At 33.7% G+C, this 19,697-nt stretch overlaps 1 non-coding gene across 1 annotated transcript; it reads left to right on the top strand.

Annotated features, from left to right (window-relative positions):
* Positions 1-209: 209 nt before the first annotated feature.
* On the top strand, positions 210-316 carry LOC128281916 (small nucleolar RNA R71). Its single transcript, XR_008272200.1, has one exon. It is a non-coding gene; the product is annotated as a small nucleolar RNA R71 (small nucleolar RNA).
* The last annotated feature ends 19,381 nt before the right edge of the window (positions 317-19,697 follow it).

Genomic DNA, 19,697 nt, shown 5'->3' with positions numbered 1-19,697 from the left:
CGTCAACTTCATGAACTTCGGCTACACGTCTTCCTGAAGCTGTTTGATTTGTTGGCCAATGATAGTTATTACTCACGATCCTCTCAATGATCTCATAAGCCTCATTAGAAGACTTAGACAAAATTGCACCAATCGTAGAAGCATCTACCATCAATCTTGTATGTGCATTGAGACCATTATAGAATGTCTCCAACTGGATATAATGTGGAATCCCATGATGAGGACACTTACATAGTAACTCCTTGAATCGCTCCTAAGCCTCATACAAAGACTCGTCATCCAATTGTTGGAAGGTTGTGATCTCGTTCCTTAACTTAGCGTTTTTGCTAAGCGAGAAATACTTAACCAAAAATCTCTTTGCTAATTCTTGCTATGTAGATATTGAACCTGGTGGCAATGAATTGAGGCATGCTCATGCTCGATCTTGCAACGAGTATGGAAACAACTCCAGCCTCAGTGCATCTTCAGTCACACCGGCTATCTTGAATGAATCACTCACCTCCATAAACAATTGAAGGTGGAGATGTGTATCTTCTGTAGGCATACCACTGAATTGGCCCACCGTTGGAGAATTTGAAACATCACTGGTTTCAATTCAAATTGGGTTGCCTCAATATCTAGCCTTCTAATTCCTAGGTTTAACTCACTGAAAGGTGGAATAGTATATTGTCTGATGCATCAATCCCTATCATCGGCAATGAAGATAGGATTTTGTACATGATTGGCTTCATTACCTTGGTCTTGATTCTGATTTCCAAGATCCATCTTGACTTGTCTTTGAACTGTTCATTCATGTCTTCTTTGTCTAAAAATTTGCTCAATTTCAGGGTTTACAGAGAGTAAATTGATAATTCGATCTATGCTCATAAAAAAATTGAAAAGGAAATCACAAAATTAAAAAGAATAACTTAGTAATGTTAGAAATAAATTGTAACACACCTAACCCGTATCAGTCATCGAATTAGGGTTACGAGGCATTACTAACAATACACAGCTTAGGAAAGTCATTCATTACTACTCATATTTAAGGTAATAAAACTCAATTATACGAATGATATGTACATCTCCTTTATAGCATTCAAATAATCAAATTATAACATAGCTTAATACATGACAAATTCCATGTGCATACATTAAGACATTCAAACATATATCGAATACATGCCAATATATCTATTTATTTTGACAAATATCAAACATATCATTTCCTTAACTCTGCATGTCCGCATGTTAAAAACCAAACAAACTATTACACGAATTATTGTCCAACACATATGCAACCTTAGTATCGTTATAATATGGCAGAACATAACTTTAATGCAACATATATATCATGCGTATTTTAGCCTATAACTATGAACCATTATATGAGAACAAAATACAAACCATAGTACACCCCATTCGTATGCTAAATATCATGCATAAATTGCACTCACATAACCAATTCCCTTCTCACCTATTTTGGCTATCAAATTTAGGTTCAAAAGTATCACAAAAAAAAATTTACCATTCAATATTAAACTAACTTTACCATTACTAATCTTGATCATTATTAGCCATCACAAGCCAAATCTAAATAACCAACTACATATGATCATATCGTTCGCATGTACAATTAATTTACTTATGACTAGCCGATTATAAACATTAACTTAACATTTTTAACTATCCAAATGGTCATAATTTCATCAAATGTATGCATAATAATCATACCAGTCCATCACATAAAATATGCCATAAACACACTTCTAAAATAAATTAGTATCATGGTTGAATAAACATTATGCTTATCATTACCACTTTACCGAATCATATAACAAACATCACAAACATTATACTCTGTATTAAGCTTACTAACTTGAACTAATTCATAATACAAATCATACACTCCAAATAAGTCAATATTAAGCCACAATCGAAATATATATCCATCAACCATGTTTACTTCATTTCAGCCTAATCATAAAAATCAACAAATGCAAAACATACCAATATGTCAAGCTTACGATAATGAATAATCATAAGCCATACATATCATTGATTTAAACCATAAGCATATACCAAGCACATCAAACATATATGACATGCATATTACTTAACTAATATATTACATACTATAACTCAACAAGCATCCATCATTTACCTCATTGCCAAAACACATGACCAAATTTACACAACCATTAGCATTATAATCAAGCCATTTTCACATGGCTAAATATATACATACTTCAAGATCAAACATATTATCTAGCCTATACATGTCATAGGTTCAAAGTTCAAACTTATAAAATACCAAAAAAGTGATCGATAGTGTGACGAAGTTCCTAGACGATCCCCGAGCTCGTAACTAGCTTCCAAAATCTATAAATGTAACACCCTTAACCCGTATTTATCGCCGGACTAGGGTTAAAGGCGTTACCAGACAATAGGAAATATTTACAAATAATTCACATACATTATCCACCATAATAATCAAACATTATCATAATGTCCCTTATATAGGTCATCGAGACCTTAAACATGCATTAGAAAGGGGTCGGAACTAAACCGAGCACATACAAATTTTTTTGAAACTAAAACAATTTTCAAAGTTGTACAGGTCACACACCCATGTGAATAGGCCATGTGCCTCACACAGCTTTAGACATGTCCGTGTGTCTAGGCCATGTCAAAATAGGGCATACATACTGACTTGTCTACATGGCCACAAGACAAACCCGTGTGTTAGGCCGTGTGAAAATTATGGAGGCTATTGACTTGGATCACACGTCCAATCACACGTTCGTTAGCCCGTGGTCGGAACTGACTTGGCCACACAGCCTAGCACACGCCCGTGTGTACGACCGTGTGGTCTGCTCGGGCTCGTTTAGAAAAGGCCCTCGAGCAACACAACTGAGGCACACACTCGGTCTCTACCTGTGTGGGCAAAAATAGGCCATTTACAAAACCAATTTGCCACCCATTAAGGATCCTCCCTACAATTATCAAATAGACAGCAAATGCATATCAAATTATAACAATTTCAAGTCACAAATCATCCATTATTCATACAATAATATTATCAATCAATCTCATCTTCATATAACATACCAATTTAGGTCATTCCATAACCAAAAACATATCAAAACATATGGTTTATGACCTCTTTTCAATTCATTCATTCTCATATCAAAATCTTACCAAATCATCAAATAATAACACATCAAAACTTACCAAACATAACATTTCTCTTGGCTATTCAAGAACACATCAAACATACCACAATTGTATCACATATCGTATACCAAAATCAAACCATAAGTTCAAACATAATTTAGCCATATCTCATGGCATGATATACACATTATAAAACATACCTCAAAACACTTCTAGCCTATTCATGCCATACTTTAATATATACATTTTCAATAGGTATCAAATTAAAGTTTGATAGTGTGGTGATAATCCTCGACGATCCCTGAGCTTTCGATAGCTACGATATCTATAAAATAATACAAACACACACAAAGTAAGCTTTAAAAAGCTTAGTAAGCCATATACCAATAAACTTATCATTTAAATCATATAATCGTCATCAATTTGCATATAGTTCATAGCCAAATACTCTCACAAAACTCAATGTCCATATAAATTTAATATATTCCAAAATTCTTTAGCACATATAGCATATTTTCTCATGCTTTCATCACATGTCAACAATTGATCACTAAAGTACATATACTTACCTTTTTACATCACATATGATACTTATTCCAAATGTACCTGAATCGATACATGTTCACATCATAATTTATTTTCTCGGAATGACCATTGAACCATTTGGAATCATAAGAATATGTAGATAGCTCAGAAAGCTCATACAATGTCGACGTCCCATACGTGGTCTAACATGTAATCAAATATCGATACCATTATCCCAAATAGGGTCTTAATGTAATAGACCGATTTAGACCCTAATCAGAATGGTGGTTTCGGGACCACGATTTAAAATTATTTTCTATGTTTATTATGTGTGAATTCGTATGTGTGAAATTTTCGTAATTTAATTTTGTCGTTTGAGTGCCCGATTAAATAAAAGGACTTAATAACGTAAAATGAAAATTTGATAGTTAAATGTGAAAGTGCTTAATTATTGTTGTCTTTGTTAGTGGAGGCATTTATAATGAAACTATACCATTGTGTTTTTAGGTGGACGGTAATGGGCATGTTATATATGGTTTCTTAATTAAATTATTATGGTTATAATGGTAAGATATGAAATAATATATGTATAAAAAAACATAAAATTCACAATATGGTTTTATATTCTTATGTTCTTGGCTGAAACTTAAACAAAAGAAAAGAGAAAAGAAACTTAGGTTTCGGCTACTTGCAAGCTCAATCAAGGTATGTGTTTAGCTCGGTTTTTTATAATTTCTACGTTTTTGAGATTATTGCTTTGAGTACTAGTAAACCCATGCTTGAATTTTTTATTTTGGTGAATATTTTGAGTTATGCCATTGTTGAGAGCTTGTTATTTTTGTTATTTGATAATGAAATAGGAAAGATATGTTTTAGATTAACATGTTTTGTATTGGAGTTTTTGATGATTTTGAGTAATTAGGACTAAATTGAAAAAATAATAATTTGATGGACTAAAATATGAAATAAATGAAATATATGGACTCGTATGAATATGGGTAAGATTCGGGGTAACATAAGGGACTAAATTGTAAAAAGTGTAAATGTTAGGGGTAAAGCGGTAATTTGCCCATTTATGTGTTTTTAGACCAAATTGAAAGAAAATATGTTTGAATGAGCTTAATTTGAATATGTTTAGATCAAGCTAAAGAAATCAGATTTGGATCAGGGGAAAACGAAAGTTGTGGCCTAGCTATCCCGTTCTGTTTTACATCGTCCGAGGTAAGTTTTTAAGCAAATAGATTTACTTAATTTTAGTTAAATGCAAAGTATTTATGCTGGAATGAAATATATGAATTTATATATGCAATAGTCGAATATTCTTAAGCTTGGCAACTATGTTTACGACTTCCTTTCGATCGAGCTACGACGTCCGAAAGTCCCGTATGAACCTTAAGAATAGCTAGGATACATATATGTGATGTGCAAGTAAGACCATGGCATCGATATGTGATTCCGATATATGTGTGTGAGTAAAACCCTATCTGGGATAGTGGCATCGATATGTGATTACATGTAAGACCACGTATGGAAAGTTGGCATTGTACTAAATGTGTGAATATCTGAGTGTCCTATCTAATTCTGAATGGTTCATCGGGCAAAGGTAAATCATGTACGGATGTGTAAAATGAGCTGAATGGCCAGGTATGAACTAGCTTATGGGCTACTAGTAATAAGGAAAGTATATAACTTGATATTTGTTACAAGTCATGTGTAATGCTAATGATGAGTATATGTGAGATTGGTATGTGTATTCGGCCTTTTGACTAAATAACTTGAGTACCAATGAAATGATTCTTAACTATATGCATATGTATGACCATGTATATTCAGTCATATAGGTAGTATATATATGTGATGTTATATTATGATTTCTGAGCTTACGCATATAAGTATATATGTGTATGATTTTATTATAACTATTTGGTTTTGGAAGTTGATTATTAATATGTTAAAATGACTATGTGAGTATTTGGCCAAGTGTGAAATTATCTATGAAAATTTCTTAATTATCTCATTTGTAAGTTTGAGGTCAAGGGTGATAATGTTAATATAACTCGGTTAGTTAAAATGAGTTGAATATATCATTGGATTGTTTATTTGTTTATGACTTACTAAGTTAAGTTAGCTTACTCAGTGTGTCCTTGTTTACTCTATTTTATAGATTTTGGATCAAGTTACGAGCTCTGGGATCGTAAAAAAAGTTCATCACACTATCTACTGCTTCGGTATTTAAATATTTGAACTCAAATTATGGCATGTATAGGCTGGATTTCATTTTGAAATATTGGATTTTGACTGTGTGTAATCTAGCCATGCGAAAATGGCTTAAGTGTTATGCTTGAGTTTGGTTTTGATTAGATTATAGTTTGAACTCATTTTTTATTATCATGCTATGTGCCATGGATGGGAGTTAATTATGGTATGTGTTTTGAACATTGAGGTTGATTAAAGACCTTGGATATGGTATGAATGTTTTGGCCATAATATATATATAAGGTATATTTGGATAATTTGAATGCGGTCAGTTTGAATGTGTTTCATACTAAGATAAAGTATGTATGTGAATTTTGTTTATTATGCTTAGTCTTGATCTAATATGTTCTTAGTTATAATGTTTACTGAGTTTAGTTTTGATAATTCGGTGATATAAGGTATATTTGGATACGTATGTGGTTTTAAATAATGTGATTCGGCTATGTAAGGTATTAGGTAAGGAAAACATTCCATGATTGTTTTAGTTAATTATTTGGTATGAATTCAATTGTTAAGTGTGGCCCTAAAATCTAGGGCAAGTGTGCATTATGTATATAAGCATCAATAATTTGTTCGGTCATGTTATAATGTATTAAGTTGCATGTGTAATTGCTTGTTAAATTACATAATAAGTTTTCAATTGGTTTTATTATGAGTTTGTGCAGAAGTTGTTATTTGTTTTCGAAAATGGTGTAAGTTAAAATGATGTAATGTACTTAAGCCTAGTGTAACATGTTGCATCTCTTATACGTTAGTTATTTATTTAACCGTAAGTATGGCTTGCTATAAACCTCTATTCGAATATGTTCAGATGCCTTTATTTTCACGTATGTATATTCGAAAGTATGCATTAAATTACATTAGTGTATGAAATAGGAATTTCATATAGACTAACATATTGGTGCTGCATGTAGGAATAAAAAGGGTTAGTAATGAAATTTATTTCCTTTGATGTATAACTTATGCAGGCGCACGTCTTATAATAGAATAGGTCTAATATTCAATAATGAAGATATTGATGTGTTATATATTCTATATATGTATAAGTTGTTTTGATATATTTTGAATTATATTTTATTTATGCTATGTTGTGAATTATAAAATTTTTAAGTTTTGAAATATGAATTAATTATACACATTGATGTGATTAAAATATTGAACTGTAATGTATAATGCATAATTGTATGAATTGTAATATGATCGGTAACGCTTCACAACCCTTATCCGTCGGTGGATATGGGCTAGGGGTGTTATATTTTATTGGTATCAGAGCTACAGTTTAGTCGTTTCTAAGACTAACGTAGCGCGTGTAAGTCTAGCTATACATGCCATATTATATACTACGATAATGTGATGACTTCTAACATTTGAAAATGTGTTTTCATATAGTAAATGTGTGACGGCCCTAATTCGATCCTAGTCGGAATGTGGTTTCGGGACCACAAAACCGAGTCATAAAATTTATTTAAAATTTAGTTGCATATCCTCTATGTGTATTAGTGCATGTGTGAAAATTTGATGTTTCAATTTAGACTTATGAATGTGAATTTTTCTTGAAAGGTCTTAGTTGAGAAACTTAGAAAATATGATAGGTAAATTGTAAGGACCAAATAACTACAAAGTGTGAAAGCTTGGGTTTGCATGTCAAAATACCCAAAAATTCAATAAGTGGCCGGCCAAGTGGTGATGACCCTCCACTAAGTTTAATTAATTATAATATTTGGTTAGAAAATGATTAAAATATTTAAAATAAAATGATTTAATAAGAAAAATAGATGAATAAAGAAGAAATTCAAGGAGAGAGAGTGTGTTCATCTTCTTCTTCCTCCAAAAAAACCGAAACAAAAGAAAAGGAAAAGGAAAATTCTCATTAAGGCAATTCGGCACTACTTCTTGCTAGTAGGAGGTAAGTTTTGAAGTGTTAGTTAAATCTTCTTATATGTTTAAGTTAATTTGTAAATGTATTTTGACAATATTAAGAAAAATTCAAACTTTTATGATGGTTGGGCACTAAGCCGTGTATCAAAGTACTAGAATTAGTAGTTGTTTACATGTATTATTGAATAAATAGACGATAGAATGGGGTTTAAATGGAAGGTTCATTTGATTTTTTTTTTTTGTCCTTGTATGAAAAGTGGTTCATTGTTAAGGCCGAATGAGTCATGCTAGATTAGTTGAAAAAAATGTTCATGTTATGAGGTAATTTGAATAATTGACCGAAACATGGTAGGAAGGGTAAGATTTATAAATTATGTTTTAGGGTGAAAGGTATAATGAAAATTGTATTAAGTTTAATGTGCATACTTTAGTCTAAGTGTTGAGGAGTATTCGGCTAGGATAGTTGAAATGTGGGTGTTGCCAATTTTTAAATTTAGATTATGGGAGTGGCTATAATGGGCATTAAGATGTTGAACTTAAGAAATTAGAAGTATATGAACTTAATAGTATTTAAAAGATAGTACGAATAAATGGGGAGCTTTTGCTAGTTTAGAAGTATACGGTCAAAATGTTTATGAAGTGAAACTATGTGTTAAATGACAAAATGATGACCAAATGTTATTTTGATAATGTTAATACATTCGGCTTTGAGATATAATATAAACATTAGTTGAAATTTTGATATTTGGAACAAGGAGGGTTGTAAGAAGAAGTGGAATCATTAAATTTATATATTTATGAATATCTTGCAAGGTAAATTAAACTATTAATTTATTTATTCTAGCTCAAGAATCCAAAGGAGGTGAACCAAGCAAAGGCAAAGCAAAGAATATTGAGTAGTCGATTGGGAATCATTCCATCCGATATAAGGTAAGTCCTTAATCATTTTTGTAAGGTTGATTAGCTTGTATATAAATAATATTAGTGAATCATAAAAGAATTCCTTTTGTTAGGTATTCTTTTGGAGTGATTTTTCTATTTATTAATGTAACCATATGTGCTATTTGAATTAAGTAAATTGCCTTATCATAATGAGTTGACATATGGCACTATGTGTGCGGAATTAAGTGGCACTAGGTGTGCCGATTTGGATGTTGAAGCATGAGAGAAAATCCAATGCACTATGTGTGCGGTTTACTATGGCACTATGTGTGCGAGTGTAATTAGCACTATGTGTGCAAATTCAGTTGATAATATAAAAGGTGCATGAAAGAACTAAGTGATAGAACTATTAACTAAATTATCGAATTTGAGACATGTGCTGTGTATGTATAAATTTACCTAGTGCATCATTGTTCCATGCTTTGAGGAAATGGATCTAAATCAATTGGGTTGTTTTGATATTTGATTTGATTGTAGGACTTGGCATGAGATTGAACCGAAAATCTAAGAAATTATAGCATAGTTCGGTATGGATGGAGTAATTGATCTTGCATTATTTGTTTTCTCTTATGATCTTTTATTAATGGACGATAGTGTAATGCTTATGACTTACTGAGTTATATACTCATTTGGTGTGTTTACTTGTTACTTATTTAGGTTTCTTTGACCCATTTTGTGTGCTCGGGACCATCGTCGAAGTCATCACACCAGCTTGCAACTTTTTGGTACCCTCTTCTTAGTTGGTCTAAGAGAACATTTCGGCATGTATAGGCTATTATGTTTTGTTTGAACTTTGATATGTATACTTTTAGCCATGCAAATATGGCTTAAATGTTAAGTTTGGATTTGGTCTTATGGGTGCTTAGTTATAAGGTTTAGTAAGTTTGGTCTTGATAATTTGGTTATGATTGATAGTGGTTTAAATTCGTTTTAGTTAAAGGGACCAGTACTACGAATGGATGATGTTTGTGGTAAGTATTTCATGCATTGAAAATGACTTTAATCCTAGGTTCGAATTCGGTTTTGGTTGAGTAATAGTCTAAGTCTATTTGATTATTATGCCATATGTCATGGCTGATCATTTTTTGTGTTACACTTATGATATGGTTATTGAGTAGTATGGAAATGCTTGGTAATGACTAGCCATTGGAATGGCTAATCATGATCATATTTGGTGTTATGTATGTCAAATTACTAGCTAATCCATGGAAACCATGAAATAGGTAAAATTTACCATAAAATAGATTCAGACAGCAGTATTGATGTGAATTTGAAAAATCACTAAAAATAGTAGAAATAGAATTAAATAATGAATAAATTATGGAATCAAAGCTTGATGAGTCTATTTTCATATGGAAGAAGCAAAATAGGTATATGAGCTATATTTTATGAGATGTTTAAATTTTTGTGAAACAGGGCCAGAGTGATTTCTGGATCCCCTGTTCTGACTTTGGAAATTCACCATAAATTTTACAAAGATAATTATAAGTCATGCTTTATATGCACAAATTAATTATTGAGTCTAGTTTTATTAGAGACAAACGACATAGGCATTGAAGCCCTGTATAGGGAGATATCTGATTTGTAATGCATAGAGGTCAGAGTAGTCGAACCCTAAAATAGGGGAGACTTTAACTAATAAACTGTACAAATTGGCCAGACCAAAATTTCTACAAAACTTTTACTAGATAAATATATGAGTCTAGTTTCAGGAAAAATTTACAGAATTGGATTTCGAGTTTCGGAACTCGAGATATGATTTTTAAACCTATTGTGATGCAGTTAGCTAGCTTGTCTAGAAAATTTTAAAATGAATTGTATGAGCTGTTTAAGTAATGAATTAAGCCCGTTAACACCTTGTGTTCGACTCCGGAAACGGTCTCGGGTATGGGGTGTTACAAATTGGATCCTGATAGAGCTGTAGCTAATAATGTCGAGAGTGTAGCGCCTGCTCTCGTGCAAGGGACAGCGTTGGTTGATTCTCGACCGGTTTCGAGTAACCAGGAAGGATGGCTAGACAAGCCTTTTACCAAATGATGAATGACTAGTTTACTCAGTATATCCGTACTAACCTGGCTGCACAACAACCTCCACTCTCGACCAATCCATCTTCGATGCCTGCTATACCTCAAGTAAGTGACCCGCTGAGATTACATGAGCCACTTGTAGATAAAATCAGAAAACACAGGGCTGAAGAGTTTAAAGCTATTGATGATGATGCTGAGCGGGCTGAATTTTGGCTTGATAATACTATCCGTATGTTTAATGAGTTGTCCTATATCCCAGATGAATGTTTGAAATGTGCCATATCTTTGCTTCGAGACACAACATATCACTGGTGGAATACCCTAGTATTGATGGTTCCGAGAGAGCGGGTGACCTGGGAATTCATTTAGACTGAGTTCCTTAAGAAATATATTAGCCAAAGATTTATCGATCAGAAGCGCAAAGAATTTTTGGAGTTAAAACAGGGTCCAATGAGCGTGACAAAGTGTGACCAGAAATTTGTGAGACTCAGTCGGTATGCCCAAGAGTGTGTTTCTACCAAAGCCATAATGTGTAAAAGGTTTGAAGACGAGCTGAATGAAGATATTAAACTGTTAGTTGGAATACTTAAGATAAAATAGTTCATAGTTCTAGTTGACTGAGTCTGCAAAGCTGAAGAGCTTGGGAAAGAGAAAAGAAAAGCTGACTTTGAAGCTAGAGATGCACGTAAAAGAACATCCGATAAGTCATTCCAATTGGCACCAAAGAAGTTCTGAGATGATTTCAGTAGTTTTAAAGCCATTTCAGATTATTCTAGACAGGATCAGAGTAGACCACCTATGAGCTCAAGAGCTACCTCAATAGATAGTTGGGTAATGTCAGATCAAATCAACCCGAGTATAAACATTGCGACAATGACATCCCGGCAGTTGTAGATTGCATGATCGAGGTTTGTTTTAAATGTGGACCGATGGATCATTATATTCGTGAATGCCTAGTGTTAGCTGAAGAAAATCTAGTGCAGAATGCAAGATCGGGTAATGTTGCAGCTTGGGGTAGACCATTTAGAAATGCGGGTAATGCAAGTGGCAGTCAGAGAGGGACTAAAGATACAGTAGTCAGATCTGATGCTCGTGCACCTGCCAGAGCCTACGTTATACGCGCACGTGAGGAGGCTTCATCCCCAGATGTCATTACTGGTACATTTACTCTTTATGATACTAATGTAATTACATTGATTGATCTGGTTCAACTCATTCTTATGTGTGTGAGACTTTAGTATTTAGTAAGACTCTGCTTGTTGAGTCTACTGAGTTTGTGATCAGAGTGTCAAACCCCTTGGGCCGATGTGTTATGGTTGACAAAATGTATGAGAATTGTCCCTTGATGATTCGAGATTCGTGCTTTCTGGCTGATTTGATGTTGTTTCCATTTGATGAGTTCGACATAATTCTGGGTATGGACTAGTTGACTTTGCATGATGCTGTTGTAAACTGCAAAAGGAAGACTATTGATTTACGGTGCCAGAATCATAAGATTATTTAAATTAAATCTAATGATCTAAATGGTTTACCAGCAGTAATTTCTTTGATGTTAGCTCAGAAATATGTGAGAAAAGGTTGCGAAGCTTACTGCATATGTGTTTGACAATAAAGTGGATGAAAGAAATACTGAATCAGTACCTGTTGTGTGTGAGTATCCGGATGTGTTCTTGAAGAATTACTGGGTTTGCCACCTATTCGGGAGGTAGAGTTTGGTATTGAGTTAATACCTGGGATGACTCCGATATCCATAGCTCCCTACAGAATGACATCTACTGAATTAAAAGAATTGAAAGCTCAGTTGCAAGAGTTGACAGATAGAGGTTTCACGCGACCGAGTTTCTCTTCTTAGGGTGCACCACTGTTATTTGTGAAAAAGAAAGACGGAACTATAACAATGTGCATCGATTATAGACAACTAAAGAAGGTGACTATAAAGAATAGGCATCCATTGCCACAGATTGATGATTTGTTTGGCCAACTGAAAGAAGCCACGTTATTTTGTAAGATAGATTTGAGATTCGGCTATTACCAGTTGCGGGTTAAAGACTCTAATGTGCCAAAGACTACTTTCCGAACGAGGTATGGACACTATGAGTTTTTGGTTAGGCCTTTCGGACTTATTAAGGCACCTGCTATTTTTATGGATTTGATGAATCAGATCTTTAGACAGTATCTGGATTGATTTGTAGTTGTGTTCATAGATGACATTTTGATCTACTCCCGTGATGAAATCGAACATCCCGAACATCTGAAACTAGTGTTACAGACTTTGCGAGATAAATAGTTGTATGCAAAGTTCAGTAAATGTGAGTTCTGGTTAAAGCGAAGTCACTTTTCTGGGCCATGTTGTATCAGCATCGGGTATTCAGGTTGGTCCGAGTAAAATTTCAGCTATACTTTATTGGAAACCTCCAAGAAATGTTTCTGAAGTTCGAAGTTTTCTAGGTCTTGCTGGTTATTATAGACTGTTCGTGAAAGGTTTTTCTATGATTGCAGCCTCGATGACAATGCTATTACAGAAAGATGTTAAGTTCAAGTGGTCAGAAAAGTGCCAGAAAAGCTTTGATCAGTTGAAAGCCCTTTTGACCAAAGCTCCAGTTCTAGTTCAGCCAGAATCGGGTAAAGAATTTGTTATCTATAATAATGCATCTTTAAATGGTTTAGGTTGTGTTTTGATGCAGGAAGGCAGAGTTATAGATTATGCCTCGAGACAGTTAAAGCCACATGAAAAGAACTATCTGACACGCGACCTAGAATTGGCAGCTATCGTGTTTGCGTTGAAAAATTGGCATCACTATCTGTTCGGTGAGAAATGTCATGTTTATTCTGATCACAAAAGCCTGAAATACTTGATGACTTAGAAAGATCTAAATTTGAGACAACGCCGATGGTTAGAATTGTTAAAAGACTACGAGCTTGTGATTGACTATCTCCCGGGAAAGGCTAATGTTGTTACTGATGCTTTAAGCCAAAAATCATTATTTTCTTTGCATGCAATGAATACGCATATGGCTATGTCTGATGATGGTTCAATAATAGCTAAATTAAAAGCAAGATCATTATTTGTTCAGCAAATCTGTGATGCCGAGAAAGTTGATGATGATTTGATAGCAAAATGAGCTTAGTGTGATTCAAAGGTTGATTCAGAGTTTAGAGTTGATGCTGAAGGTTTTTTGAGGTTCAAAAACCAAATGTGTGTTTCGAGAAATCCAGAATTGATTCAGATGATTTTAAATGAAGCTCATAGCAGTCGGTTATCTGTTCACCCGGTAGTACAAAGATGTATAATGATATGAAACATCATTACTGGTGGCATGGTATGAAACGAGACATTTCTGACTTTCTTTCAACATGTTTAGTCTGTCAACAAGTAAAAGTTGAGCATCAAGTACCTTCTGGATTGCTTCAGCCGATTATGATACCCGAGTGGAAATGGGATAGAGTCACGATGGATTTCGTGTCCGGTTTGTCGTTGACGCCGAGCAAGAAAGATGAAATCTGGGTTATTGTGGATAGACTGACTAAATTGACTCATTTTTTTCTGATTCGTACAAATTATTCACTTGATAAGCTTGCTGAGTTATATGTTTCTCAAATTGTGAGATTACATGGTGTGCCTATTTCTATTATTTCGGATAGAGATCTGAGGTTTACATTGCGGTTTTGGAAGAAATTGAAAGATGTATTAGGTACAAAGTTACATTTTAGCACAGCTTTCCATCTGCAAACAGATATCCAATCCGAATGAATCATTCAGATACTTGAGGATATGTTGAGATGTTGTATTCTCGAGTTCGAAGGTACGTGGGAACGATACCTACCTCTGATTTAATTTACGTACAATAATAGCTTTCAATTGAGTATCAAAATGGCACCTTATGAGGCTTTGTACGGTTGTAAATGTCGTACACCATTGTACTGGACTTAGCTCAGTAAAAACAAGATACACGGGGTTAATTTGATCAAAGAGACTGAAAAGAAAGTAAAAGTGATCCGTGAAAGTTTGAAAGTAGTGCCAGATCGACAGAAATCATATGCGGACTTGAAACGAAAAGATATAGAGTTTCAGATTGGAGACAAAGTCTTTTTAAAAGTATCACCATAGAAGAAATTACTCAGATTCGGTTGTAAAGGAAAATTGAGTCCAAGATTTATTGGGCTGTATAAGGTTATAGAACGTATTAGGCCAGTTGCTTATAGACTATTGTTGCCACTTGAGTTAGAAAAGATCCACAATGTATTCCATGTTTCGATGCTTCGTAGATATCGATCAGATCCTTCACATGTGATTAGTCCGTCTGAGATTGAGATTAAGCACGATATGACATATGAGGAAGAACCGATTCATATTTTGGCTCGTGAGGGTAGAGAATTGCGAAATAAGAAAATTTCATTAGTAAAGGTGCTGTGGCATAAACACGGAGTTGAAGAAGCAACTTGGGAGCCAGAGGATACTATGAGAGAGCATTATCCAAACCTATTCACTGGTAAAATTTTTGGGGACGAAAATCCATAAGGTGGGGAGAGTTGTAACAGCCCGATTGAGACCCTAGTCGGGACGGTGGTTTCGGGACCATGAATCCGAGTCAGAAAAATATTTTAAAATTATTTTCTGTGTTTATTATGTGTGAATTAGTATGTATGAAATTTTCATAATTTAATTTTGTCGTTTGAGTGCCCGATTAAATAAAAGGACTTAATCGAGTAAAATGAAAATTTGGTAGTTAAATGTGAAAGTGCTTAATTAGTGTTGTCTTTGTTAGTGGAGGCATTTATAATGCAATAATAGCATTGTGTTTTTAGGTGGAAAATAATTGGCATGTTATATATGATTTCTTAATTAAATTATTAAGGTTATAATGGTAAAATATGAAAAATATATGTATAATAAAACATAAAATTCATAATATGGTTTTATATTCTTATGTTCTTGGCCGAAACTTAAACAAAAGAATAGGGAAAAGAAACTTAGGGTTCGACTACTTGCAAGCTCAATCAAGGTATGTGTTTACATCGGTTTTTGATAATTTCTATGTTTTTGAGATCGTTGCTTCGAGTACTAGTAAGCCATGCTTGAATTTTTTATTTTGGTGAATATTTTGAGTTATGCCATTGTTGAGAGCTTGTGATTTTTTTGTTTGATAATGAAATAGGAAAGATATGCTTTAGATTAACATGTTTTGTATTGGAGTTTTTGATGATTTTGAGTAATTAGGACTAAATTGCAAAAATAATAATTTGAGGGACTAAAATATAAAATAAATGAAATATATGGACTTGTATGAATATGGGTAAGATTAGGCAAAACATGGGTATGGGGAAATTTTGCATATTTTGTGTTTTGTGCAATAAGGACTAAATTGTAAAAAGTGTAAATGTCAAGGATAAAATGGTAATTTTCCCATTTATGTGTTTTTAGACTAAATTGAATGAAAATATGTTTGAATGAGCTTAATTTGAATATGTTTAGATCAAGAACCAAAGAAATCGGATTTGGATTGAGGGAAAACGAAAGTTGTCGACTAGTTGTCCCGTTTCGTTTTACATCATCCGAGGTAAGTTTATAAGCAAATAGATGTACGTAATTTTAATTAAATGCTAAGCATTTATGCTAGAATGAAATATATGAATTTATATATGCAATAGCTGAATATTGATAAGCTTAGCAACTATGTTTGCGACTTTGTTTTGATCGAGTTACGATGTCCGAAAGTCCCGTATGAACCTTAGGAATAGCTAGGATACATATGTCATGACATAGGATTCCAATATATGTGATGTGCGAGTAAGACCATGGCATCAATATGTGATTCTGATATATGTGTACGAGTAAGACCCTATCTGGGACAGTAGCATCAATATGTGATTACATGTAAGACCACGTCTGGGACGGTTGCATTGTACGATATGTGTGAATATCCGAGTTTCCTATCCAATTTCGAATGGTTCAAAGGGCAAAGGTAAATCGTGTACAGATGTGTAAAATGAGCTGAATGGCTAGGTATGAACTAGCTTGTGGGCTACTAGTAATAAGGTAAGTATACATACTGACTTGTCCACACGGCCACAAGACACGCCTATGTGCTAGGCCGTGTCAAAATTAAGGAGGCTACTGACTTGGCCACACGGCCAGTCACACGCCTATATGTCTAGCCTATGCTCAAAACTGACTTGGCCACATGGCCTAACACAGGCCCGTGTGTGTGTGTGACTGTGTAGCCTGCTCAGGCTCATTTCGAAATGGCTTCTGAACAACACGGTTGAGACACACGCCCGTGTCCCTACCTGTGTGGGCAAAAATAGGATATTTACAAAGCAATCTTGCCACCCTAATATCACAAGCATACATAACCACAATTGGCAATTATTTTACAGCCATTTCATATGCAAAATATAACCAATTCATACCTATTCCATCTTTATCAAATCATTCACAACAAAACATATAATTTATCAACATTCAACACCATATATGCCAAATACCATTCATCAAATTTACCATATTAAAGACATATCAATAAGCTTTCATACTAAGCCAACCATTTCCAACTCAAGCCATATCACATAGCTTGATCAAATACCAAAATTCACATCATATTCATTAGTATAAGTAACCATATCATTCAACCTAAAAGCTAGCCTATACATGTCATATTTACATCATTTACATAAGTTCCTAAAGTACCAAAAGTCTCCTAGATAGTGTGATAGTAATCTCTAACTTTAACCGAATCGAGCAAGCTTCGGATCTATAAAACACGAAAAAATAAACGGAGTAAGCATTAAGCTTAGTAAGCACGTATAATATAGAATTAAACTAACCAAATGACAATAAGCATTTTAACAAATTAAAATCCAACCCATTTGTTCATAATGCCTGTTCACATCACCAATCACAAGTTAGTTTTCTCATATTTATCTATTCATCAATTCATAAGAATGAAACCAACCACATAAACATTCATATAACATCCAAAACAACTCTCACTTCATGTAACTCAAGTATCATTGTGTCCTTACTAATCATAAATCTCATGTACTATTATAACATATAATCCATGTAAACCTTATAATCCATGTAACATGTAATTCATGTAAGGTATATTATTCATGTAATATATACTTTATGTTTCATATCAGTATAATGCCCGTTGAACCTTCAGAAATATCGAGGATACTTGGGCAATATACACTAAGTGTATAAATCAGAAATCCTTCAATTCATCATCATATACGCTCTTTTGAGCCATTATCAGTATGCTCCTCCTGAGCTGATAAACAGTAAACTCAATTGAGCTGAACGGTAAGCTCCGTAGAGCTGAAATGGTAAGCTCATATGAGCTGTGGTGAGTTTGTAACAAATGCCAGAGCTCGACCAAACGGTACCTTGTGACATGTCACTTGTATCCTACAATTTTCTACGGTTCAAACGGGACTCGGAAATAAATTTGAACATATATCCAATAGGCATTTCAATTCTACAATTCATATATATACATTCATACAATATTCAAGATAGAAATTTCAATTATAAATATAAGTTCGATTCTAATTATACGAACTTACCTCAAGTTGCTTGAATATCAATTAACGGCTACTCGTTAATCTTTTATTTCCCCGATCTAAACCCGAACTCGGCTTATCTTGGTCTATATATTAACAAATTCAACATTTTTAGTAACCATTTAGTTCAATTCACACATATTTGGAAAATTACACATTTGCCCCTATACTTTTAACTAATTTGCAATTTAGTCCTTTATACACAAAATGGAAAATTTATGCAATTTACCCTTAACCCATGTATAGCCGAATTTCATTTGACCTCATAGTAGCCCATGTTTTCATTTTATTCACATTTCCAACAGCAACATTTCTATCTTTTACAATTTAATCCCTAATTCTCATTTTTTTTGTCAAAAATCACTTTATAAAACTTGTATATCTATTAACAAGCGTTAATAGTCTAACAAGAAACTTCAAAATACCTAAGTATTCAATAATGGAATATCTCAAAATCTTTAATAGTTTAAAAGACGAAGGTACGGGTTAGGTAGATTAAGCTGCAACGAGCTCAAAAATGTAGAAATCATTAAAAATTGAGCAAAAATCGTACCTTAATTTAGCTATAAAGTTTGGCCGAACAAAAAACACAACAATGGCTGATTTTTCTTTTCTCCAATCAGTCTTGGGAAGATGATAACCCAAAATTATGGTTTTATTTTAATTAATATAACATAATTTACTAAATTACAAAACTAACCTTAAGTAAAACATATAAAAATCATTTAAACAATGTACATATATGTCCACTTACATTCTAATTGGGCTATTTACATAATAAGGTCTTCCATATTAATACACCATAGCTATTTAATACCTTTAAATAGTAGAACTCTACTTTTACGTGTTACGCGATTTAGTCCTTTTTACCGAATTAAGCATTTAAACGGTGAAATTTCTTAATGAAACTTTCACATAATTAATCTATAATGCGTTAGACCTTATTAAAATAATCAAATAAATATTTTGACTTCAAATTTTTGGTCTCAAAACCACTGTTTCGATTTGACCTAAAAATAGGCTGTTACAGGTTAAAGGCGTTATTGGACAATCAGAAACATTTTACAAACAATTCACTTGCATTAACCACCATCATAATCAAACATGATCATAATGGCCCTTATATAGGTCATCAAGACCTTAAACATGGGGTTGGGACTAAACTGAGCACTATAAAATTTCTCAAAACTAAAATATTTTTCAAAGTTGTACAGGTCACACGCCCATGTGAACAGGCCTTGTGCCTCACATAGCTTTAGACACGTCCGTGTATCTAGGCCATGTCAAAACGGGGCATACATACAGACTTGTCCACATGGCCACAAGACACGCTCGTGTGCCAGGCTG

Source organism: Gossypium arboreum, chromosome 1 (genome assembly GCF_025698485.1).
Source record: "Gossypium arboreum isolate Shixiya-1 chromosome 1, ASM2569848v2, whole genome shotgun sequence".
Lineage (NCBI taxonomy): Eukaryota > Viridiplantae > Streptophyta > Magnoliopsida > Malvales > Malvaceae > Gossypium > Gossypium arboreum.
This window is presented reverse-complemented; position numbering and strand designations above follow the sequence as displayed.